The sequence below is a fragment of the Phocoena sinus genome, chromosome 2, assembly GCF_008692025.1.
Source record: "Phocoena sinus isolate mPhoSin1 chromosome 2, mPhoSin1.pri, whole genome shotgun sequence".
NCBI lineage: Eukaryota > Metazoa > Chordata > Mammalia > Artiodactyla > Phocoenidae > Phocoena > Phocoena sinus.
In genome coordinates this window covers 152,390,237-152,414,910 of record NC_045764.1, presented here as the reverse complement: position 1 = coordinate 152,414,910, position 24,674 = coordinate 152,390,237, and the positions used below count along the sequence as shown (strand labels likewise).

At 47.9% G+C, this 24,674-nt stretch overlaps 1 protein-coding gene across 10 annotated transcripts in view; it reads right to left on the bottom strand.

The window, feature by feature from the left end:
* CIPC (CLOCK interacting pacemaker) overlaps positions 1-24,674 on the bottom strand; it is a 72,193-nt gene that overhangs the window by 11,608 nt on the left and 35,911 nt on the right. For 2 of the 10 annotated variants that reach the window (XM_032620146.1, XM_032620128.1), the window contains exons 1-2: positions 5,078-5,468; positions 899-1,066 (exon numbers count right to left, since the gene is read on the bottom strand). The exons of 1 other annotated variant lie outside the window; for it this stretch is intronic. The gene's annotated coding sequence lies outside the window, so the exon portion shown is untranslated. 7 more of the 10 variants (XM_032620121.1, XM_032620075.1, XM_032620112.1 and 4 more) reach the window with 7 other exon arrangements.

Below are 24,674 nucleotides of genomic sequence, written 5' to 3'. Positions count from 1 at the left end.
TTCTCAGTGGAAGCTTTGTAGACTGCTAACAAAGGCACATCTGATTAGGCTTTCTGGAATGCTCCCTGAGGGAGGAAAGCACAGAGGATGCCCACCTCGGACCAGGCTTGCCTCCCAGGATACATCTGCAGGCCCGGGACTTTCTGCCACCTCCCAGAGTATAGTTTCTCAAATTAACTTTCCACTTCTTTGGATGAGGTAGTGAACAGAGTAAAAACAACTCCTTATATATGCATGCTACATTTTGGCTTAAAAAGCACTTCTATGCACACATAAGACCATATGTAATAGTGTTTTGATTCCACAAACGCCCATAACATTATTGCTGCTAAGGTTCTTTCCTTGAGCCTCACAATGTCCTCCTCAGTTGCTATCCCACTTTACAGAGGAGGAAGCTGAGGCTCAGATAAGTTACATTCAGTCATTTAAAAATATATATTGGACTTCCCTCCTGGTGCAGTCGTTAAGAATCCGCCTGCCAATGCAGGGGACACAGGTTCAAGCCCTGGTCCAGGAAGATCCCACATGACACACAGCAAGTAAGCCCGTGCGCCACAACTACTGAGCCTGCGCTCTAGAGCCCGTCAGCCACAACTACTGAGCCCGTGCACCACAACTACTGAGCCCATGCACCACAACTACTGAAGCCCGTGCGCCTAGAGCCCGTGCTCTGCAACAAGAGAAGCCACGGCAATGAGAAGCCCGCACACTGCAACGAAGAATAGCCCCCACTCGCCACAACTAGAGAAAGCCCGCATGCAGCAACGAAGACCCAACGCAGCCAAAAATAAATAAATAAATAATTTTAAATAAATAAATAAATAAAAATATTTATCAAGTGCCTGCTATGAACCAGGCATCGTGCTAGGAATGGGGGTATAGAGTGAATCAAACAGACCTGGTCGTCCACTTCCTGGAAAGAAGCCTAGATTTGATCCAGTGATACACAGCTAGTCCAAAGCAGATCCAGAACTCGGCTAACAGTGCAAAGTATGAGAGCAATGAGCCCTTCAAGATATTTTAACAAGGCCCTCTGAATCGCCAAGGGATGCCAGCTGTAAGGATACTGCAGGGATAAAGAGAACAGGGGACCAACAGGGAAAACAATAATAATAATGGAACTGCAAAGTGCTATAGTCTGAATGTTTGTGTCCCCCCAAAATTCATATATGAAATCATGACTCCCAAAGATGATGGTATTAGGAGGTGGGGCTTAAGTCATGAGGGCTTCACCTCATGGGATTAGAGCTTTACAAGAGGCTCCAGAGAGGTCCCTAGCGCCTTCCACCACAGTCAGTGAGAAGTCTGTGACCTGAAAGAGGGCTTTCCCTGGACCATGCTGGCACCCTGAGCTTGGACTCTCGACCTCTAGAACTGTGAGAAATAAATTTCTGTGGTTTATAAGCTACCCAGTCTGCGGTATTTTGTTATGACAGCCCAAATGGACTAAGATAGTAGGTTTAAGCAACACCCAGTGGCGTTTTTATTCACAATCCATTCTCGACTCCATCCATTTGTCCTTCTGAGTAGAGGGAAACATGGCCCCCTGCCAAACAGCACTGTATCTGAAATACCCTGAAAATGCCGAGTGTGAACATTTCTGCTAATACAGGATCTAGCGAAGAACATTAACTACTCCAGAGCAGAGGAGGGATTCAACATAAAATTAGATAGAAGACAAGGAGGTTTACAGGCAGCCCTGAGAAACCCTCTTGCTCATAGTTTTGCATAAGGTAGAAGCGGACTAAAGGGAACGCACACTGATCAGAATTTTAAACTCAGTTCCAAGTAAAAATTATTTTGTACCATATCTAACTCATTCAAGGGGACTGGCTTCCTCATTCAATCCATGTCAACCTAGCACTCTTTGACAGACCACGTTTAGTACTACGTGCATGAAAGATAAACAATGGCACTGTCACATCTTGCACGACACTATGCCAAAGCACATGTCTCTACTGGACGGCTATGAAGTTTGACGGCATGGAAAATCCAGTTTAAAAAGCAGAATAAAATGTAAAACTATCTCTAATTAAATCAGGATCCTTTTGTATGAAACCCAACAAACGTACATAGTTTCATTTTCCTGAAATAATACTGTCTGAAAGTGAATGGAGGGCTTTTTCAAAAATGGAAGCAGACATCGGTGATGGATGGGCAATTAGACTTGAATTAAGTCTGAACCTACTATTGACTTAGATGAGGAAGATAGCTCATGTTAGTTGCAACTACTTAAGACCTTGACAAAGTTTCACAATATCTTATGAAATGGATTATTTCACAGGCATTTTAGATAAAGCACTTCAACTTCTACAATCCTTGTGACAAGACAACGAACAAGGTCTTGCTACTGTTATTACAGTGTAGTCAACGGAGCTACAGAAAATACACAGGAATCTATCTGGCTCATCTGAGAGTCGGACAATATTGGTTGTGGAATCAAAATGCTGAAACGTTGACGTTAAAAGGAGAACAGATGCTAAAATTTTAGATCCTGGGGAACTGGTGGCAATTGGAAATAAAGAATGCATAATCTACTTTAGAATAGTAAACTGACTACTTTGGATGTGGAAGCCTCTGTCCTAAGTAAAGTTCCCAGGGAAGTTCAAGTGGGAAAGAGAATGAAGGGCTACATGCCGTCTTGACCTGTTCTCCCTGAGAGAGGCACTTCCCTCCTGGGAGTGACGCTGAGGACGTCAATCAGCCAGTGAACAACAGACCCATTCATACACAAGACCAGACGAGGCCCTCGATAAGAGAGAGGCAGAGTGATGGCATTTACTACTGGTGCTCTCAAACCCGGGGCCACACCAATGGCGAAGTTTGAAAACCTCAAGAAGATTTTTTTTTTTTGCCTCTTCAGTATTATTTTACAATAAAGTTAGATGCTCATAAGCTGACCAGGGGTTGAAAATGGGTTACCAAGCTCATACCCACTGTGCCATCTCTGCTTCCTGGCACAAACTGGAAACCGCTACGACTGCCCTACAAACATCTCAGATCCTCACAAGCCTAACTCTGCATTAGGAGGACTCCAAGTTAAGGCTGGGTTGACCCTAAATGGGCCTCTTACGAGTGCACGTGTAACACACTGTCCAAAAGGTTCCCACAGAGAATATACACTAAAACTCACAATGGAAAGTGAATCAATGAATCTAGAGGTTTACGTAAATAGGTATAAGATAAAATTCTAACAAGTGCTCCACAGCACTTGTTTCTTCTATTTATGCACTTCTTACATTAGAGTCTAATTATCTGTTCATCTCTTCAACCTCAAGGGCTGTCTTTTCATCTTTGCAACCTCAGCGCCCAACAATTAATGTGTGAGGTACTCACAGAATAATAAATTGTAACAACTCTTCTGTCGTGCTGAGTCTTGCTGACAGCCCTAGCAGCTTTAGCTGTCACCAAAATACCTGAACAGCTTGAAGGTCAAGAGTCTGCATTTCCAAACACCACGGTCACCTCACGGCCAGGTCTGGTCTCCTGCAGGAAACAGGTATCTCATCCACCCCTTACTCTAAGCTGAAACCTCAGGGGTAAATCCAGCAACCAAATTAGAGGTTGGTCTAATCCACAAACAATCTCTATGGAGATTTAGGCCTATGATAAAAAGGAGACCCAAGGTGTACAAGGGAAGGATCTGAAATGCTGCTCACAGATCTCTCCTTTTATAGATACTTGGCAACTTTCCTGAGAGCTCAAGTTCTTTTTAAAATGTGTCATGTGTTTAACAGGCATGCATGAACAAAGGTGTGAGGTGAAAGCCCAAGCAGAGGCTTAAATACAGTAAAGCGACAAGGCCATAGAAAATCAAGACCTTACCACCCAGAAAGCCATGAGTAATTGCTGGAATTATAAATACATTACTAGGAATTATAAATACATTACTAGGTTTTCTCTGAAGTCATTTTCTCTCGGTCTGCATATTCAGAGATGCCATTCTGGGGGAATGTCTGTGGATTTTTTAACAAAGGAGGGAAAAAAACCTGTCTACCTAAATCTCTAATATTCATCTTCCCCTTCACATCCATTTCCATGCTCCAGCTTGGCTGCAAATTCATGTCAAAGATCCTGAACATACAATGTCAGGTTTGGAACCTGGTATGGCTCATTCCACTCTCCTCTTTCAAAGAGAAGATAAGATTAGAGAACTTCCTCAAATCCCCTGCTTGGAGAAGAGTTCACAGTTAACAGTGCCCACCCACCCCCCATTCGCACCAGCCCACGATGCATCTGTGCCAGACAGCAGGAGCGCCCTCCAGGCATCCACCAGCCTGCCAGCTCAGCAGGGCAGAACTGGGCAGACCCTAGGACTGTGCTGTGACTGGCATACCACCAGCCTCCCAGGGCAAACGCCCAGGCAACGCTTACTGCCAGGACTTGGGCAATAACAGGGAGCCTGGCTGCGGCCTGTGCCCTGGGCCTGGATCAGAGCTCCTCTGAACCCGCCCACACTAACCACTAACTCCTTACTTGGCAATGCCCACCTTCTCTCCCACCTCCCCACCCCCTGGCACCACGCCTGGCAAGCTGGTCACCCAGGGGAAAGAACCAGCCAAGTGGGTGACAGCAAGTCTCTGAAAAAGACAGCACACCTGTGCCCCGGGCCCAGAACAGAGCACTACCCCTCATCCCCAAACGGGAGGCCCAGGACCCTCAAAGGGTTACCAGCTCCCGCGCTCACTCACCTGCCCATTCCCTGCCCCTCTGCTCACAGCACGGCGGGCCTCCAGGCGCTCCCCCGCCGGGATGCCCAGCCGGCTGTTGCCCCCAGGGCTAGACCAGGGCTCACCCGCCCTAACAGTCTTACCCTAATTGCTCCCCACACACAGCCCCCTCCTCACCCGCGATCTCCTCTGCCACGCAGTCCTGACCCTCGCAGCAAAACCGACCAACTAAATGGGGCAGGAACGCACCACCGCCTGCTCCCATCATCTGGCCCTCTGTCCCCCGAAAGTCCCGGCTCTGCCTCTTGCCTACCTTGCTTCCCTTCTTCTCTCCCCTACTCCCACTTCCTTTTCCCACGCTCCTCGCCCAAACCCTCCCCCTTCACCCTCAGCCCTCCTTTTCTCACCTAGGACCGAGGTCGCTGCTCCGCGACCGGACGACCCGCGAGTAGAGTGGCGCATGCGCGAGCCCGGCCCCGCGGCTCCATGACAACCCCGTTGTCGTCGGGTCTCAAGCTATCCCCCAGTCCTCCCGCCCATTTCTCCTCCCCCCCAGCCTCCGCGACGGCTTTCGCCAGCCACGTGACACGGCTCGGACGACCCGGCACCACCGAGACTGCTCGCTGTTCTCCTAGAAGGACCCTTGGCGGCGCCCGCTGTTTCGTCTCCGCCGGAAGATGACGTCGGCACGCCTATCAGGGAGGCGCGGGCGTCCTTAAGAGGTCGGCGCGCTCTCCGCGGAAGGTGGGCGTCTCTATGGTTGGTTCTCCAGGCCCAGCCGCCATGTTGTACGGGTATCTTGAGCAACCAGCTGCTGGGGGCGTGGTTCAGAGGCGAGGTCCGGAGAAGCAGGGGTGGCCCGGCTTCTAGTGGACAAGGCAGGAGGGGTGATTCTCCCGGGGGCGTGGGTGGAAGTCGGCTGGGGGAAACAGCGCTCTCGGTTTGTACAGAGGCACGCCGTTAGGGTTGGGGACCGGGAAAGGCCATGCTGACTTGCAGGCGAGCCCGTGCGGAGGCGGCCGGCGTGGGAGGGGAGGCTGGCAGCCTCTCCTTGTCTCGGCCCGAAAGAGGCTTGCCCGGACCGCCCGGCGCGCTGGTCACTTTGTTGCCACGCCTGTCGCAGCGGTTGGTTTACGTCCCCTACTATCCTTCCAGATGATGCTTCACGAGGCAGGGACGCAATTAGTATTTCTCGTGGGATGATTACATGTCATTTTATGTATGACTCACTTTGTCCTGTGCAACTGACCGAGATGTTGAGTTTCACATGGATCCTGTTTCTCACGCCAGTTCTTGAAGTGTCATAACGAACCCACTAAAGAAAAAAAGGGGTTGGGATCATTTAAAGTTCTGATGCGTTGAATCAGTGAAGGTTACTTCTTAGGTTAGAAAAATTCCTTCACAGGTGGAAAAGAGGACACGGTGAATGTAAAGATTGCTCACCGGTAGAGGCAAGTTCTAGAGCTGACGTGTCCAGTGGGTTAGCCAATAGTCACTAGGAGGTGTTGAAACTGATTAAAATTAAATAAGATGACAAGTGGGTTTCTCATTAACGCTGTCCACATTTCAAGTCCTCAATAACCACACGTAGCTAATGGCTACTTTATTGGTACAGCACATTGCCAGCATCACAGAGAATTACATTGGATCTAGATGGTGGGGCAGGGGAAACTCTCCCTATGTTGGTAATCCAAGCCTTGCTAAGTGCTGCTAGGTCATAAGTAATCACATTAGTCCTCCAGACACAGATAATGCTAATGTATTACCGGGCATGAATGTATTTATTAGCATGAGCTCTACCAACAAATAATAATTGAATGCCTGCAGCGTGTAAGGCTTTTGTTTAGGGGATGGAGGGAGCGAAAACTATAGTTAACAATTATCTAGTAATTAAGAACCAGGCGGCTTTACATGCATTCTCTTACGATGCCTGTACAAATTAATGAGGTCGCTGTTATTAACGTCTCCATTTTATAGATGAGGGCACTGACGTTTATGTCCACGATGACAAAACTACTAAGCCCTGGATCTTTCTGAGGCAGAATAAGACAGTTTTTGCCCTCAAATACCTTAGAATCCGATATGGGAAAAAGACATGTTCTAATAAATAGTATGAGAGAGAATGTGATAAATGTCAGAGGATTCTGAACAAAATCGAGTTAATAAAATCAAGGGAGTGAAAAATAACCTTCCGCTTGTTTTCTGTTTGTTGTTGAAAGAGGAAGAGACCAGGAAGTAAAACTGTAAGGACAGGTAAAGGTAGGATATCCAGTAATGGAAGCGGGTGAGCGCAGAATGCATGCTAGCCAAAAGAGAATAAATGAAATAAACAAAGGCGTGAGGATTATTTTAATCCTCCAAAAGTGCAAGTAAGTCAAACTTCCCTGATTTTAGCTATCTTATGACCCGACGGCCATGCTGTATCAATAACTTGAACTTCAAAGACAAGTGCGGTAGTGGGACCAAATGAATCAGACTAAGTTACTGATAGGTGTAATTTTAATTGAGCTACTGTACGGTCCTATGTAATTAGATACATAGAATCAGCAATTCATGAAAATGGGTAATGAATCTTTTTATAGAGCCAAACGAATGTAAAAATTTTTCTTTCTTTGCTAATTCACCAGGGTTTGTAAATCAGCATCTCTGTTGATAGTTTCCGATCAGAGTGATGCGAGTTCTTTCAATCTTTGTTGTCACACTCTTGTTTACGTGGCTAAGGTTTCCGTGGCCGAGAGTGGTTTTCCAAGCACCATTGCTTCTTGCTGTAGAACCCTTTCCTGTTTGAGTCCTCACTACCAGTTGTGGTTCAAGACTCATTTTGCCACCACTGCTGCCAGCAGGGGGAGACCTGCTCCTTTAAATGCTACACTTAGGGAATTGCAAGTAGGCTTCTTCTTTCTGCCCTCACGGAGTGTCATAGACTGGAGGTCAGAAACTGCACCTCCGCCCAGCCTACTTCATTAAGTTCTTCGCGGCCCTGTCCATGCGACGACTTGAGCTTTCAGTCCTGCATAGAATGCCACAAAGAGTTAACCCTGTGCTGTTTTATTTGAAGATATTTTCAAGTATCCAATCTACTATATCATTTACAACATTTATAAATAATTCCTTACAACTTATTTTAACATTTAAAGTTAGATTTAAAATTGGTTATTTTAAAATTATTTTAAAGTAATTAAAATAGTATAATAACAGTGAAAGTATGCAAAAGATCTAGTTTCAAATCCCAGCTCCTATCGATATCATTTTATAAAAGATGGGGCATTTCAGTATCTTCTCTCAGACATAGGAAGGATGATAGGCCATAATCTCACAATTCAAAAATAGAATAATTTCTGCTTTATGAAAAACTCATTGCTATTCTTATTTTTCCAATTTTGCCGAGGATAGGGAAAACATCACTACAAGGACTGGCATCGGTTCTTGGAGTGACACCTGAGAACCATCTTTTTTTTCTGAACCTTAGTTTGGCCATCTGTAACATAGTTATATCCTCTAGTGTGAATCTGGCATCCGGCATTACCGCTGACCACTTCACAGATTTTTAAGGTGATTTGATGGGATGGTAGGTGTGTGTATGCCCCAGAGTTCCAGCAAGAGGAAAGGGGCTCCAGCCTGTGCGTGGGGAGAGGGACCTACAGGCCCCAGGCTGGCAGAGGCAGAGGTGGGTGATAGCAGGATGCATGTTCCTTGTTTCCTTAGCAGCCAAGTGACTGGGCACCCACCAGCCAGGTTAGTTCTTAGCTCATATTTTTAGAGTTATCTAGAAGAGCAGAGACAATAAAAAGGCATTTGGATTACAGTCAGGGTGTTGATATATAGGCACAAGTTTGATCAGGGACAATGAAAACCCCTCCCTAATAGCTCTCCATCTTGCCCAAACCTGAAATTCCTTTAAGAGTAATTGCTCGACATGCAAATACTCCAGAACCCAAGACAAATTCTCTCATAACAACTGACACAGAGTGCTATTTCCAGACACTGTCCTAAGTGATTTGCCCAGATTTACTTATTTAATCCTCCCACAGTCCCGTGACGCGGCTGTGGTATCATTATCCTCGTTTTACAGAGGAGGAAACTAAGGTAAAGAGGCCGTGTCTCTTGCCAAGGTGACTGGTGCTAAGTGGTAGAGCCAGGAATTGAATTCCAGAGTCCTTGCTTTTGGCCGCTCTGCTGGGCTGCGTGTTCGGTGGAAATGGTGCTACCACACCCTTTCCTGCTGCTGCGCTGAGCAGACCAGTGGGGAGCGGAGCTGGAAGGCACTAGGTACAAGCACTTGTGTGGGAAAGGTCACCAGGAATGGAGACTGGGCACTGGAAAGGCAAAGTGCAGAAAACACCTCCAGCTGATCCTCTCTCTCTTTCACTCTGCACGTGGTAGAGAGGTTTTGTTGTGTGTGACGGGGTATATGCTGATTTCAACCCACATATCTTTCCAAACCACTCAGCAGCTGCCATTTACTTGTTAGATCCCCTATCTAGAATCTTTTTAGTGGAAAGATTTTTAAAGTGTCATCTCCCCCCACTGAATGTGAAGTCTTTGATTTAAACTCACAACTTTTTTCTCTAGATGACTCAGAAAGCTGTTCAGTTGTCCCTTTCTGTAGAACCATTTGATTTTTGACAGAGGTTCTCCTTGGCCTCGTATCTTGCCCAATGGGCTTCTGTCCCATTTGTAAACAGCTTTCGGATCACAGCTGACTTCCCCATCGCGGGCTCGCCCAAAGGCAAGAAATACAGGCCACTACAGCAGAAAGCCAGACGGAGCTGAGGCTTTTCAGTGGAACCTGACGCTCTCTTGCCGTGTCCAGGCTCACTCTGCTCGCGGAACGACAGGCCAGTGAATCGGAGACGAGGTGCCGAGGCAAGGAATATGACTTTATTCGGAAAGCCGGCAGACCGAGAAGATGGCGGACTAGTGTCTCTGAATAACCACCTTACGTGGATCTGGATGCCAGTTTCTTTTGTAGAATCAGAGACGGAGAGGTGGCGAAGAATTAAAGTAAAAAGGCAGAATAGAGAGCGAGAGGTGGTGAGGAAGTAGAGTAAAAGGGCCGTCAGTCTTGCAAAATATCTCCTGGAATGACCAGCCTCGGTGAGGGCATGTGTTAGTTTCTTTTTTCTTGCAGCCGTTCACAGGTGGGCAGGGTTCCCTGAGGCAGGCCATTATGTGTGATTAAAATAACAAAAGCAACGAAAAGCAAAGGTTAAAGTCAAAGAAACACATCGAACATGGAGTCTGATTTAGCTCTTCCCTGTTACAACTCCGGTAATACAAAGCTGGCTACAGAGCCCAAGATCAGGGGCAGCCTCCACACAGACATTCATTATCCCCGAATTGAACACTTTCCGCCTCTTGTGCTTTAATCCAGACTGGTTTGCATTATAATTTCTTGGGTACCCATCTGTCTCCCCCACTGGAGTCTAAGCTCCTTCAGGGCAGGGATTATATTGAATGTTTTTCTCCCACAAAGCAAGTTCTACGTAGTAAGTGTTCAACCAACTTGACGTCAGTGGGACCCCAGGTTCCTGAAAATTTAACAGTGGGCTTACCCATCACTGACTGGACTCCAGAGAAGGAAGATGCCACCAACCAGGAGGGTGAGTGGCTTCCGGGGCCGCTGGTGCAAGGGACGAATGGACATCCCCTTTTCTTTGTTGGTTCCCTGACACGCTCTGCTCTCTCCCACCTCCAGGCCTTTTGCACACGACTGTATGTGTCATGTTGAAAAGATGGAGTGAAGGTAGCTGCCGAAAGGTTTTTGTCCATACTTGTAATTCTGGCAAAGAAATTCCAGAGCCTCTGTTGCTCCTCCTACGTCACCTCACCCCAAGCCCAGTCATTGGAGGGTCTTTTGAGCATTTGTGCAAGAATGCCCCTGCATCCTCCTTCCTCACATGTGATTTGGTTCATGGCTGATTCTATTCGGAATTCCATGAAGACCCTTGTAAAACCTGGTAGTCAGTAGAGATGATGGATGCCGTGGCTTTCCTTTGCAGATGGAGACGTGCCCAGGAACTTCGCAACCAGCACTCCCCTTTCCAGCGCTGGTTAGGCAGGGCTGGTGCTTTTGACAGCCTTCACGCCGCAGGGTTGGCCAGCTGGGCTTCAGTCAGCATCTCAACAGGTTGGATAAATCAGGTTGGCACCAGATGTTAGGTTAAAGCCTTGACCAGTTGTTCATCAAAACTGGTGATTTTATCTGCAACCGATTGCCTGATCCCAGGTCCAAGATCTTAAATCTCAAACAAGAGACTGAAGCAAGTAATTTCCGGAAAAGACTTAAATATGATATTTGTGGGAATAGGTTGTGGGCAAATATTCCTGTTTTATTTATTTATTTATTTATTTTATTTTATTTTTGGTTGTGTTGGGTCTTCGTTGCTGCGCGCAGGCTTTCTCTAGTTGCAGCCAGCAGGGGCTACTCTTCGTTGCGGTGCGCGGGCTTCTCACTACGGTGGCTTCTCTTGTTTCGGAGCACAGGCTCTAGGTGCACAGGCTTCAGTAGTTGTGGCTCATGGGCTCTAGAGCGCAGGCTCAGTAGTTGCTGCGCACGGGCTTTGTTGCTCCACGGCACGTGGGATCTTCCTGGACCAGGGCTCGAACCCGTGTCCCTTTCATTGGAAGGTGGATTCTTTTTTTTTTTTTTTTGCCTGCGTGGACTCTCTAGTTGTAGCGCATGGGAGTAGTTGCCCCACGGCATGTGGGATCTTAGTTCCCCGACCAGGGTTCAAACCTGCGTCCCCTGCATTGGAAAGCAGATTCTTAACCACTGGACCACCAGGGAAGCCCTCCTCTATTTTTTTTAAATCTGGGGAGGAGTGGTCCTTTTGAAATTCATATGAAAAAGATGAGTACTCTCAGTCTTCCAAATTTGAAGTGGCATTTAAATTTAAGTTCTTAATGTCAGAGAAGCTTTCAGACATTCGTTATGCATTCATTCTCCAATGCTTTATTGGGTTTTCAGTCTATTTCAAAGACAGGGATGTCAGTACCTACAGTGGAGTGGGGTCTTTACGAGGCAGCTCATTTGCCTAAAATGTCTGGGAAATCATGTCCAAAGAAATTACTAAGAGCATTTTCTTCTGGTATGAAAGAGTATGGTTTGTTCACCCAGAACTTGGGTTTCTTTGAGATGTTAAGTGTCCCTTTTAAGACTTAAAAGGATGCTTTTATCTGGTAAAATTTTCTCCCAGCTGGAGTCATGGGACCCGCCGATCTGGAGGCCTTATTGGATTGACAGCCATCCACATGCTGAACTTCAGGGCTTTTGGTCCCTGGCTTTGTGGACAGGGATAACAGGATCACCCGCAGGATTTACCCACAGGGTAAGTCCAAGAAAATTCACCGGATGTCTTGTGCTAATAGTTTAATGAAATTCTCCCTCCAGCACTTTCTGCAGGGCATGGGGATTTTCTCCAGTGTCATCACACTTCAGGAGTGATTGTGTCATCCAGGTGTAGGTGTTCTTGGCTGTCCTTTACCTGTTGTCTCCTCATGTCACATATAGCCAAGAAAGCAGATGACAGGTTCGTCTCTATTACATGGGGAATTACCAAGTGGTTGCCTAGCAACTCACACAGCACAATCAACATGGTCTCTGTTGTGGAATGTAGAGTGGTTGGCTTGCCTTTCGAGAACGACTGTATTTGCATATTTCTTTTGGTCTTCTGGAAAAATAGGTATGTTTTTCCTGGATTTGACGCTATTACAATGGCCTTTTGTACTGCTGTACCCTAGTATTCATTTTATATTAGCCCATTATTGTAAAAAATGACAATGATCTAATTAAATCATTAATACTGCAATTGCTTCGATGAAATTCAATTCCGTAAGCATCTTCCATGTGCCAGATACTATGCTAAATACTGTCAGGAGTTATAAGGATGAACAAGTATGGTCCCTGTCTCAGGGAACGTATGTGTTTAATAGATGTGTATAAATCATTTGTTTACACATGTGAGACAGCTATGATGTGTATGTAAAATAAAGGTATTTTTATTTGGAAGAGTTCCTTTGTGTTTGATCAAAGGATTTTTCACTTTTATTTAGATTCCTTCCTTTATAGCTTACAGCTGCGATCAGTTCAAAAAGCTGCAATCAGTTTGAAATCACTTTTAAGACAGAGCTCTTATTGGAATCTCAGTAATTAGCAGCTTTTAAACAGCTCTTTTGGAGTATGACACTGCCAGTGTTGTCGGGTAGGATGGTACTGCCCTGTGTCTGTACTGCAGTCTTTCTGCGTAATTGCTGTCCCGGTGTTCACGGTCTCCCCCACCCCCCTCTATTTTACACGTTTCACTTTAAAAGCAGTCCCTTGCTTTTCTTTGTCTACTTTGCAGCAGTGCCATCAGCCTCCCTCCACTTAAGGAGGGACTTTGGAATGTTCCAGATCTTGCACTAAGGAGTCTTTTGATCCCTTGGGCTAAGTTCTTTCCCACTGGGGAGACAATGGCTAGACAGAGCCTGGGGTTTGACTAGCCCCTTTCCCTTGAGTTGATTTCTCTGGGGGATTGGCTTGGCATCTTTTCTTCCTCAGGAAGGTGCCAGGCCATGGTGTGAAGGATCTGTTCCTGACAACACTGGTGCCCGACCCTGTGCACAGTCACTGACTACCCCTCCTGAGTGGACTGGATCCACAGAGGAAGGAGGTAGCTCTTGTGGGTAGCCGTACTCTGGCACCAGAATTGTCCTCCCTCCCCCATTTTTGTCAGCACACTTGGTTTCTCTGCTTGGCGTTCCAGATCCCAGGGCAGGACCTGCAGCTTGCTCATCTCTGCCGTCCAGTTCCCTCAGATCCTTTGCCATTCTTGAGAAATCATTCAGACCTCCCACCTTCACATAGAGCACCTGACCTTTGCTTCCAGACCCAATGTCAGGGAGAAGGAAGGGGACAGAGGGGAGAAGGGGACTGTATGAGACCAGGCATTGTAGAGATGTTTTTCCTGGTGCTTCCTCATTGCGTCCTCATGACAGCCTCCAGTAGCCGCTCACGGCCCATTCCCAGGTGAAGCTCAAAAGTGTGAACACATACTGCTCTAACGTGTACTGACGTATCCTCCAGTCTCCTAGCGGCTTTTCCCTTACGATCAGACCAACATTTACTGTGTGCTTTGTAACTCCTAAGGGTCAAGGACACATTAAAGAATAAGACACAGTTTCTACCCCTAGGAAGTTCACAGCTCAGTGTTGTTAAGTGCTGTGATGAGGTCGTAGAACACAGATGGAACTCAGGAAGAGGGTGGGAGTTCAGGAAAAGATATGTAGAGAGCCATTTCAAGATCTGGAAGGTTGACAGACAAGGGAGACCTCTCTATTTACCTTTAAAAATGGGCCTAGAGCAGAGAATCAGTTCCCTTTGATGTTGGGAAGTTCTTTATTGCTCTAATCTAAATCCTTCACGCTGCAGCCTACCCCCCAGATTCTCTCATTCCAACTTCAGTTGAAATAGCAAAAATCTTTGCCTAATAACCTCGTCACTCAGAAGCCTTTAGCAAATCATATCTGGTGCTCTACCTTAACATAGAAAAGAGTTATTTCTTTTCTTCCCAGCCCCAAACCCTGCAGGTAGACTTCTCCAGCTGCTGCCCTACGATTCCCCTTTATTAGGGCCCTCAGTAGAAGGGTGGGCGGAGGCAGGACCATCAGCTAGTGGGAGAATTGCTCTCGAAAGGAGTCTGCACCGTAAGCGCGTTTCACGGCATCTTCACTAAAGACAGGATGTTTTAAATCGAGTGGCATATAGAGGAGAATAAAGTGCACCAGCCTGTGGGCGCCAGTGAGGTCACACTGACATCCAGACTAAATGTTATTAGCTCTGAGCCCCTCTTGAAGGTCTGTAGAAGTTTCTACTTATCCTGTGCCCTGCCAACTCTTCCTCAGTTACTTCTGGAGGCCCCTGAGGTGTCTCCCAGAGGAAACAGGGAAGATCCACTGTGCTCTTCCAGCGCGACCTCCCACTGATGGTCTACTCTCATGAGCACGTGTGTCTTCTGTGAGGACTCTGTTCTTATCGTGGTCACTCCTGTGGGCTGGGCATGGCACTGTCTCCTGGGGCCACTCTACACCACCAACTTGCCAAAGTGGAGGGCAGGATGGAGTAGTGGGGAACAAATAACCTCCTCACTGAATGGCTGTACTTTGCTGCCTGCGTCCCATCACAGAACCGCTTGTATCTTTAGGTGCTCCAAGTCTTACATGATTACTCCTCTCTCCATTTATCACCCTAACTCTTCCCTCTCTGGGGCTGGAAATGAGTCTCTCAGGCAGGATGGGGGATGACAGCTCATCAATTCCTTCCATTATTCTTATCTTTCTCCCCCAGGAAGCTCTGCACCCAAACAGAACAACTCCCACAAAACAAAATGAATAAAGCTCAAAAAACCCTTCTACTTCAATAAAAATAACAAAACTGTGCTAACCGATGCAAATCGATACGATTCTTGGGGTGAGGGTGGGGCGGGGGACTTGGTGGCATTCTGTAAACTCCATCCCATAGTTTCTAAAACCCAAGAGTACTGAGGGTTTGTTGTATAACATGAAAATGAGGTAAAGACCACCCACCCCATTCTTAAAGGTACCTCTTTTTTCCATAAGGGATATAATGCATGAAAGCTGCTATCTCATGGGCAATCTGTGAGAATGTCATTTAAGAGAAATTAGCAATGGTTGCAGTCAAATGGGGTTCTTGCTCTACAAGAATTTTCACTGTAGACTAGAAACATCCATCCCTAAAAAAACAAAAAACTAAAAAAAAACCCAACCAACACAAAACAAACTATTTGTTGGGTTGGCCAAAAGGTTCGTTTGGTTTTAAGTAAAAATAAAAGACGTTTTTCATTTCCACAAAGAACTTTATTGAACAACGTATTCACTAACCCAACGAACTTTTAGGCCAACCCAATAGCTCCAAGTAATGCAAAAGACAAAAGATAGAAATGGAATTTCCCTGAAAGTTGACTTTGTGGTATGGTGGACAGAGCCCAGGGTGTGGCATTAAAGATGTCAGATCCAGGCTTTGTCACAACCCAGGGTTCCCTGATAAAGCTCCCTTACCTCGCTGAGCTATTTTTCAGTTCTAAAATGGAGTGATGATAATGTCTGCCTTTCTTCTCAGGGTTGTGAGAATGGGATAAGATAATGTAAGTGAAAGTGCTTTCCAAACTGTAAAGCATTTGTTACTCTCTAAAGGCAAGCTGGAGGAAATCACAGCAGCTGCCACATCCATGTGGCTTTTACTAGGCTGGTGGGGTCTTTCCCGGGGTGGCTCTGTGCCCACACATCATGTGTCTTCAGCACAAATGTGAGGCCTGGAACTGACAGAACCCATCTTGATACGCTGCCTTGTCTTAAGGCCCAGCGGAAAACAATCCAGCCTGGTGAGGCCAGTCCTAGAAGCACAGATGATGGAACTGACCGTGACTAGTGAATGTGTGTGCTCACTGACGTCAAGCATCCGATCCTCTTCTCCGTCAGAAGCCAACTCTTCTGAACCACTTTCCATCTCAGAATCATTGCTGCGTTTTCCCCAACATCATTCTTTACGTCAAGAGCATTGGTGATTGATGCTGCTTATCTTAAAAGAGTATTTCGCTATTATCTTTGGGGATTTTTTTCCAAGGTAGGGACACTCCTTGGGTTTTGATGCGGGCACTTTCTTGATCTTGCCAGAAGGATCCTGCATAGTGACTAACACCAGCACCAGGAAAAGCAGAGCCCCTGCCCTTGCCTGGAGTCTACTCACTATTGGCACAAAGATTGATTATGATAAAAAAGGAATGCTGGGCTTCCCTGGTGGCGCAGTGGTTGAGAGTCCGCCTGCCGATGCAGGGGACGCGGGTTCGTGCCCCGGTCCGGGAGGATCCCACATGCCGCGGAGCGGCTGGGCCCGTGAGCCATGGCCGCTGGGCCTGCGCGTCCGGAGCCTGTGCTCCGCGGCGGGAGAGGCCACAGCATTGAGAGGCCCGCGTAACGCAAAAAAAAAAAAAAAAAAAAGGAATGCTGTATTGCATCATATCCTCGGAAAGTCCAGCCTGTGTCACTAAGTGGTCATGACTTTGGTATTAACAAAGGTTTTGTGACATGACTGGCCTCCACCAAAGATCTAACCCCAGCAGCAAAGGCTGCTCCAAGTCTAGGCATCCCTCATGCACTTCCCAGATTTTGGCCGGATCTGGGAACCTAAGTGAAGCCCTGGATATTGGATGATGGCTGCAGTTACAGTAGCAGATGGATTAGCTTTTTTTTTCCCTAAAGGACTTGACTTACATTATTTTGATACAAAGGTTCTGTTGACACAGGATCTTGTCCCATCATCTGCCATTTCCCACTCAGAACACTGACCCTTACGCTGTTTCTGTCTAACGTGGCCTGTGGCTCACCCATTCACAGCTCCTTTGCTGACTCCTGGCTGGTCTTGCACCAGCCTCCAAGGTGAAAGTCTCACCCTCGGGGAGAGCCAGCGCGGAGGAAGGGTCCTGTCGCCCTGCAGGTTCCCCCAACTGGTTGCGTTCTAGCGCCCCTAGTCGCACCCCTGCTGTCCAGGCTCTTCTCATCTTCTTCCTGATGTCCACCCCCGAGGTCAAACTTCCAGGCTCACAGTCAGTCCCACCCACCTAGGCGCCTCACCACTCGGTCCGCGGTTGGTGCGAGTCCAAGAGCCTCGCATACCCGGAGCACCTAGAGGGGTGCGGAGAAAGGGCGTGGCGGGCGAGGGCGTCCCGTTTGCGTCTGCGCAGGCGCGCACAGCACCGTGCTCCCTAGGACTTGGGCACGGACCCGTGCTCTGCTACCTAGAGTAACCGGACTCTGTGGCGCCGGGACCTGCCCAAGGTCTGGAAAGCAAGTAAGCAACTCACTTTACACCTTCTTCAAGTGGTGAAAGAAACTGTAGAAACTAGCCTTTATGGTCTAAATATATTCTAAATTCAAAACCCAAATGTTCCGTTATCACTGTTACTTGTTTAAAAATCCCTTTCAACGTTAGCGTTGGCCAACGAGGGTATCAGGGACCAGAGACACATAGGATCTCTATCAAATGAGCACGGAATATCACTTCCACACATTATGCAATTTCCAGAATGGAGACGAAACCTCAATAAATATCAGATGGTCAATGGCAACAGCAAAGACAAGTGAAGGCTGACACAGAACTTTGTCTCTGTTCTGAAAAAAACAATATTATGCGTCCAGTATTTAGTCAACATAATGATGTATCACTACTATTTTCTCCTGGTGGGAGACCTGAAATTATGAAGAGATAGATTTCTGGATCTAAACAGGAAGAGATGGTGTCTGGCCTGGAGGAAGAATCTCCATGTGCATTGATGAGACAATAAACAAATACATAAGCAGCTCTTCTCTACCCACTATTCTGAATCTTCATTGAGAAATCACTACATCTCACATGAACTTATGAATTTTTATAATACGTTAATTTTAATTTGTTTATATAGACAAGAGCCTCACAAAAATATTTTCCTGGGGCCTGACTTAAGGGTGGCCACTGCCTAGCCAATGGTGTCATGGATTTTGGAGATATTAGAATATGAAAAAAACTTGCATCTTAAAATAGAGGAAATGCAACAATTTAGTGGCTTAGAAAAGACAGACATTTCTTTCTTTTTCACTTGAGGTACCCATTCCAGGCTAGCAGGAGGCTCTGCTCCACCTGGTCATTCAGGGATCCAGATTCCTCTGCATTTTCCTCTGTCATCCCTTAAGGCATCATTCTCTCTTGTGTGGTCAAACTCTGGGCCTCAGGAAAGTTCATGTTCTGGTTCAAGGGAAGGAGAAAGAGTGTGGATGAGACACCCGCTATCTTAAGGCATAGGTCTGACCATCTCTTCTGTTCCTGTAATGTTTCCGTAGTCTCACGGTCACACCTAACTGCAAGGGAGGCTGGGAAATGCTGTGCCCAGCTGGGCAGCTATGGGCCCAACTGCAAATATGTTACTATGGAAGAAGGGGGGAAAGATCTTGGTGAAACTCTTGTGGTCTCCATTTTAGGCAGCAGTTGAATGGATCATGTCAGTTGCTAGTTTGTCCTAGAGACACCTAAGAGGGTTCTGTTTGTCACCTGGAGGTTGACTTGGACAGTCATGGCACAGCCTTTGTACTGCCATTCATTGAAGTCCTCCTTACACTCTCATTACCTCTCACCTTGATGGATGAGCTTCTGAACCTCTTTTTGGTCTAGACTGTGGTAGCGACCTGTTGCTTTTTGTCATCTGGAATCCTTTCACCTGTCCCCTGGTAGTTGTACCCTGATTTTCCTCTTGGGAAACCTCACATTTCCGTCTTTGGTGCCCTGTATGCAGGGTTGACTGTGCTCCGAGATCCAGAGGTGGGCATGTGACTACAGCCTGGCCAACTAGGCCAGCACATTTCTGGCCATGGTGTTTTGCTTTTGCTTGGTGACGGACTCTTGACCAAATCGGAGCCAAGAAAATACAATGACGCTTTCGCTAGGACTGCAGAAAGGAAAACACTTCCCGTTTATTCTTCCACAAGTCGCCAACCTAGGAAGATACAGGACTGGAGCGCTGGCAGCCATCTTGCCCCTACAAGAATTCCAAAGCTGGAGCAAAGCAGAATCCAGAATCAAGTCCTGGTGATATTGCTTGAGTCCTGGTTCAAGCTGGGCCTGAGCCAGCAATGTGCCTAAATCCGTGGTCTTCTCAGTTACAAGAGACAGCATCCACCCCTCACCCTTGGTAAGTCATTTAGAGTTGCATCCAACAGAGCACTAACTGATACAAGGGCCATGTAGACTTGGTCTCTTTTTTCCTGGAGTGAAAATTCCCTTGAGATACGGGTGGCCCAGCTCTACTCTGGGTCTCCTTAGCTGTCTAGTCATGGAATGAGCACTGCTCCTAGCCAGTCCTTCTCAACCAGGAATGACTTTGGCCTTGAGGACATTTGGCAATGTGTGGAGGCAGTTTTGATCGTCACGATGGAGGAGGAGTGGGGAGGGGATGCTACTGGCGTCTTGTGGATGGAGGCCCGGCATAGTCCTAAATATCCTACAAGGCACAGGACCACGTCCACAACAAAGAACTATCCAGCCCAAATGCCATTAGTGCAGAAGTTGGAAAGCCCTGCTAACCCCACACGGCGCTCGGTGCTCCGGAGTTACTCCCCAGTGCAAACATGCACTGAGGAAGAGAGGCTCCCAGAAGGGCTGTGTTCTCACCAGGGAAGACCTCATCCTGAGACTCTCCTGGGCGTCTCAGCTCCAGGCCAAGTGACAGCAATTTGTTCATGATTAAGCTCTTCGGGAAACTGATCCAAGAGCGCTGCCATTGGCTGATGGGGGGTTGTGACTGTTTCATGGCACCAGGGCCTGGGGGAGAGAGAAATGGGTGGCCTGGTGACAAGGGATTTTATTTAGGGTCTAGCATCTTTTAAAGAGTGTTAGGAGCCCCCTGTCCTACAGACTGTGAAAAACTAGGCTTGTTTAGGTCCTGAAATATCACTGACATCATCAGCACGATAAATGCTTTTCATTGAAATATAGAGAACCAGAGTCGCTACTCCCTGCAGCCTCTGTGCTGGGGCAGACAGGCTTTTCTAGAAGCACTGACTGTGGAATGCCCCTGCTTTCCAGGCTTTCATCCCCACTTGTATTCCAGCTCATGCCTCTGCTCGGCTGGGTCCTTGCTGGTAGCTGGAACCTTCCTGGTGGGTGTCTGAGCTGCAGGCCTGTGAGCTGAAGACCTTGGGCTCTTGCTGCAGAGCCCCAGCTTCTGCCCGTCCTAGTGCCTAATCTCCAGGGCCCTTCTTTTCAGAGCCTGACCCCTAAAGAGGGAAGGAAGCTTTGGTCCCAAGCTTGGTACAAGGACAGTGAGAGAGGAGAGACTCACAGGCAGCCTTCTTCTTCTTCTTTTTTTTTTATAAATTTATTTTATTTTTGGTTGCATTGGGTCTTTGTTGCTGTGTGCAGGCTTTTTCTAGTTGTGACGAGCGGGGGCTACTCTTCGCTGCGGTGCGCGGGCTTCTCATTGTGGTGGCTTCTCTTGCTGTGAGACACGGGATCTAGGCACACAGGCTTCAGTAGTGGCGCACAGGCTTAGTTGCTCCGCGGCACGTGGGATCTTCCCGGACCAGGGCTCGAACCCGTGTCCCCTGCATTGGCAGGCGGATTCTTAACCACTGTACCACCAGGGAAGCCCCAACCTTCTTTTTTTCAATAATAACAAGACACTTAAAGGACTGATCAGATCACAGCTCCAACATCCCTGGGGAATTTAAATTATTTTTAGCAGAACTTCCTCCCCTGATTCTCTCTCCTGTCTTTGCTCAGACCCCTCCCTCACTTAGTTGCAGTGCACAAAGCTTTCAGAAAAACAGCTTTTGTTCCCAGGCCAAGCGTTTCCTCCCAGGAACCTTTCTGCCAACCTCATACCTCACCTCCCCATCCAGGGTGAAGTCAGAACACAGCAGGGTGAAGAGTTCAGAGGGTGTGGCTGTTTTGCACGGGGACAAGTTGTCCTTTTTTATTTTCCCCCCTGTTCTTGGTGTCATTTCCAGACAATAGGAAGGAAAAATGAGTAAACATTCCTCAGTTTTGGACAAAAGCTGAGACAGACTTTTCTTCGGGAACTTCCCTGTGGATCGAGGCTGTGCCCCGGGGGTGACAAGAGTGGGGAATATAAGGCCCAACTTGCCTTGAGAAAGCTCGAGCTCAGAGAAACCAATCGCTGAACGTGGGATGTAATCAAAATGCAGCTCAGTTTGCACCTCTCACTGTCCACTTGAACTTTTCTTTTTGGCCAAGCCATGCCACTTGTGGGATCTTAGCCCGCGGCAGTGAGAGCGCAGAGTCCTAATCACTGGACCGCCAGGGAATTCCCTCCACTTGAACTTTTCCATGAAGGAGCCATTTCCCCTTCACCCGCCTTGGATGAAAGCCCAGCTGACCCCATGTCTCTTCTGGTCAGGCTCAGGTATGGTCATTCTATGTCATAAAATCCACGATCGATTTAGAGCTCTAAAGCAGCTGGTTATAGATATGACCTGACACGTTCATCTTCCTTCAGAGACCCATCTTCCTCCTTCTGCTCCAAGGGCTGGAGTTGGGGTGCCAGCCTTCAGGGACTGGGCTGTGGGAGGCTTTTGTCTATTTTCTCACCTGACCACCTCTGCTCCCCACGTGCTGATGCCTGCAGGGTCTAAGGGGGAGGGGTGAGCAGGGAGAAGAAATGAGGGAACAGAGGAATAGGGCAATTCTTAGATGACTGCAAAATCGCCAGCCCTCCGGGCCTGACAGATGGTGAATGCTGTTTCCCGGGGGCTCCCCTGGGTTCTAAAGAGGTTCCCGTCCCTGAGGCTCTCTGCTGAGGTTCCTGGTCTTCGTCTCTCCTCCGGGTAATGGCTGATGACTTCATCTTCAGCCCCAAGAATCCAGCATCCCCTTCCACCTTCTTCCTGCCCATTAGGAAGCGCTACAGGACTTAAAATGACGCCACGCCAGCCCTCTCTCCCCAGAGGCCCCAGGAAGCACTCACAGGGCCCCTGGCCAATCCCAGTGCAGCCCCTCCTCTTGGCCCAGGCCCGTGGGGGCCGATGGCTGTGAATGGCTTTGTGGAAGCCCCCATCACAAGACTTGAGATGGAGGTGGAGCTCTCCACATAGCTTTCCTCTCTTGGACGATTTCTATTTCCAGACCCTTCTGTTCCCCACACTCTGCCCCTTTTATATTCTTGACTGTACAGGGGGCCTAAGTGCTGTGCAACTGGTTTTCCATTGTTTCCTTTGTGAATGCTGCGCCTGAGGGTGGGTCTCATGCTCAGATTGCCGTCTGATCTCCTGGGAGCCAGCCTCCAAGATGGCCCCCCGTTATCCTCACCTACTGATGTTCACCCTCTGTGTGGTCTCCTCCTGCCCTGAACAGGGCTGACCCTTGTAACCAATTGCTACTGAAGAAACGATGGTATGTGACTTCCAAGGCTAGGTCATTGTTGTGGGCCAACTGTGTACCCCAGAAGGTATATATTGAAGTCCTAACCCTGCCTCATACCTGTGAAGGTGACCCTATTTGGGAGTAGGGTCTTCACAGATGTAATTACGGGTTGTAATGGATTAGTTCAGGCCCTAAATCCAATGACTAGTATCTTTATAAGAGAGACACAGAACAGACAGACACAGGGGAGAAGGCCGTGAAGCGGGGAGTCTGGATTCTAGTTCCCTCTACCTCCCACTGCTCTTGTGGACCCTTGAACCTGGCTCTCTTCCTGCCTCTGCAGGGTCACACCACTGAAGTCTTCTCCTTTCAGCATCTCAACGCCCCCTCAACGCCCGCCCCCTCCTGCCTCTGCAGATGAGTGCTGTCCTTTTTCACATATCTGTCTACTAGCAGAGCTATGGCCACAATGGCCACCGGCCATGAACATGACTGTTCACATCTATAGCCGCAGCCGGTAACACAGCGTCTGGCACATGGAAGGTGCTCACGCGGAAATGAGTAACAAGGACACCTGTGGAGCCCAGTGTTGGAAATATCCCCAGAGAGAATGGCGCTGGGGCCCCTGATCCATTTCAAGTGATGTATGATGTATGTAGAAAACGCAGCTCTCTCTGTTTCAGGTTATACTGGGGCCCCAGTATGATAAATATGAATATTAGGTGGCTATTGCTGTATTACAGGTTACTCCAAAGCTTAGTAGCTTCAAACAATAATAAGCATCTATTATCTCACAGTTTCTGTAGGCCAGGAACTGGGGAAAGCTTTAACTGACTGTTCTGGCTCCAGGCTTCTTTTGTGGTTTGTTTGTTTGTTTGTTTTCTTTGGCTGCATGCACGGGATGCAGGATCTTAGTTCCCTGACCAGGGATCAAACCCATGCTCCCTGCAGTGGAAGTGCAGAGTCTTAACCACTGGACCTCCAGGGAAGTCCCAGGCTCCAGGCTTCTTAAGAGGGCTGCAGTCATCTGAAGGTTTGACTGGGGCTGTCGGATCTGCTTCCAAGGAGGCTCACCCACAGGGTGCCAAGCTGGCGCTGGCTTTGACGGAAGGCCTCAGATCCTTGCCACAAGGACCTCTCATAGGTCTGCTTGAGTAGCCTCATGACATAGCAGCTGGCTTCCCCCAGGATGAGTGGTTCAAGGGAGAGCAAGGGGTAAGTCACAATATCTCTCATGACCATGTTAGTTTATTAGGGCTGCCGTAACAAAGTACCACAAATGGAGCATTGGCTGGTTCGTGGCACCAGAGTCTCTGCAGATACCTAGAGGCATGGACCTGAATCCTGCCGGGACACTGTTCTCTGCATAATGGGGACTCTGAGGAAAGATTGGGCCCAAAGTCACAGGATCTTGTGTCTGCTCTGCCAACTTGGTTAAGTCAGTCCCTTCGGGGATCCTTTGAACCATGACCATGAGCTGCTCCCTCTGAAATCGGACAAGCCTAAGGGTGAGAAAGCTGGCCCTCACCTTCATCCTAGCCCTTCTTAGTGGTGGTATTTTCTAAAGAGGCTGAATTAGAATTTGCCACCTACGGAAGTCTTCCAGGCTGGCTCCTCCCAGGGTCATTGGGCACACCCACCCTGCAGGTAAGAGTAGCCACCATTTCTGGAGCATCCACTCAGCACCGAATGATTTCTCTAACCTTCACAGCACCCTCCAAGGCAAGGGATTATTACGCATATTTGGCAGTTCAGGGGAGTGAAATTCAGGAATAAGCCCAAGGTCACATAGCTAATGAGGGACCGAGCTGGGACTCCAACCCAGGCCTATTGAACCCTAAAGCCCCTCATGTCCACCTGCCTCTCACTGCCCCAGAGGGTGACTCAGGGGCATCCAGTCTGAGGATTCAAGCCGGTGCCCTAGGAATTGGGATTTTTCTCCAGCCTCGAGGGATTACCATGGTGGGTAGACACTGGGGGAAGTGACGTTGAACAGACTGGTGTTTAAAAGAGAATGGGGTCTGATGCCAGATTGCCCAGGTTTGAAACTTAGCTTCCCCTTGCGCTCCAAGTCTCTGATTCTTCCTCTGAACACTGGG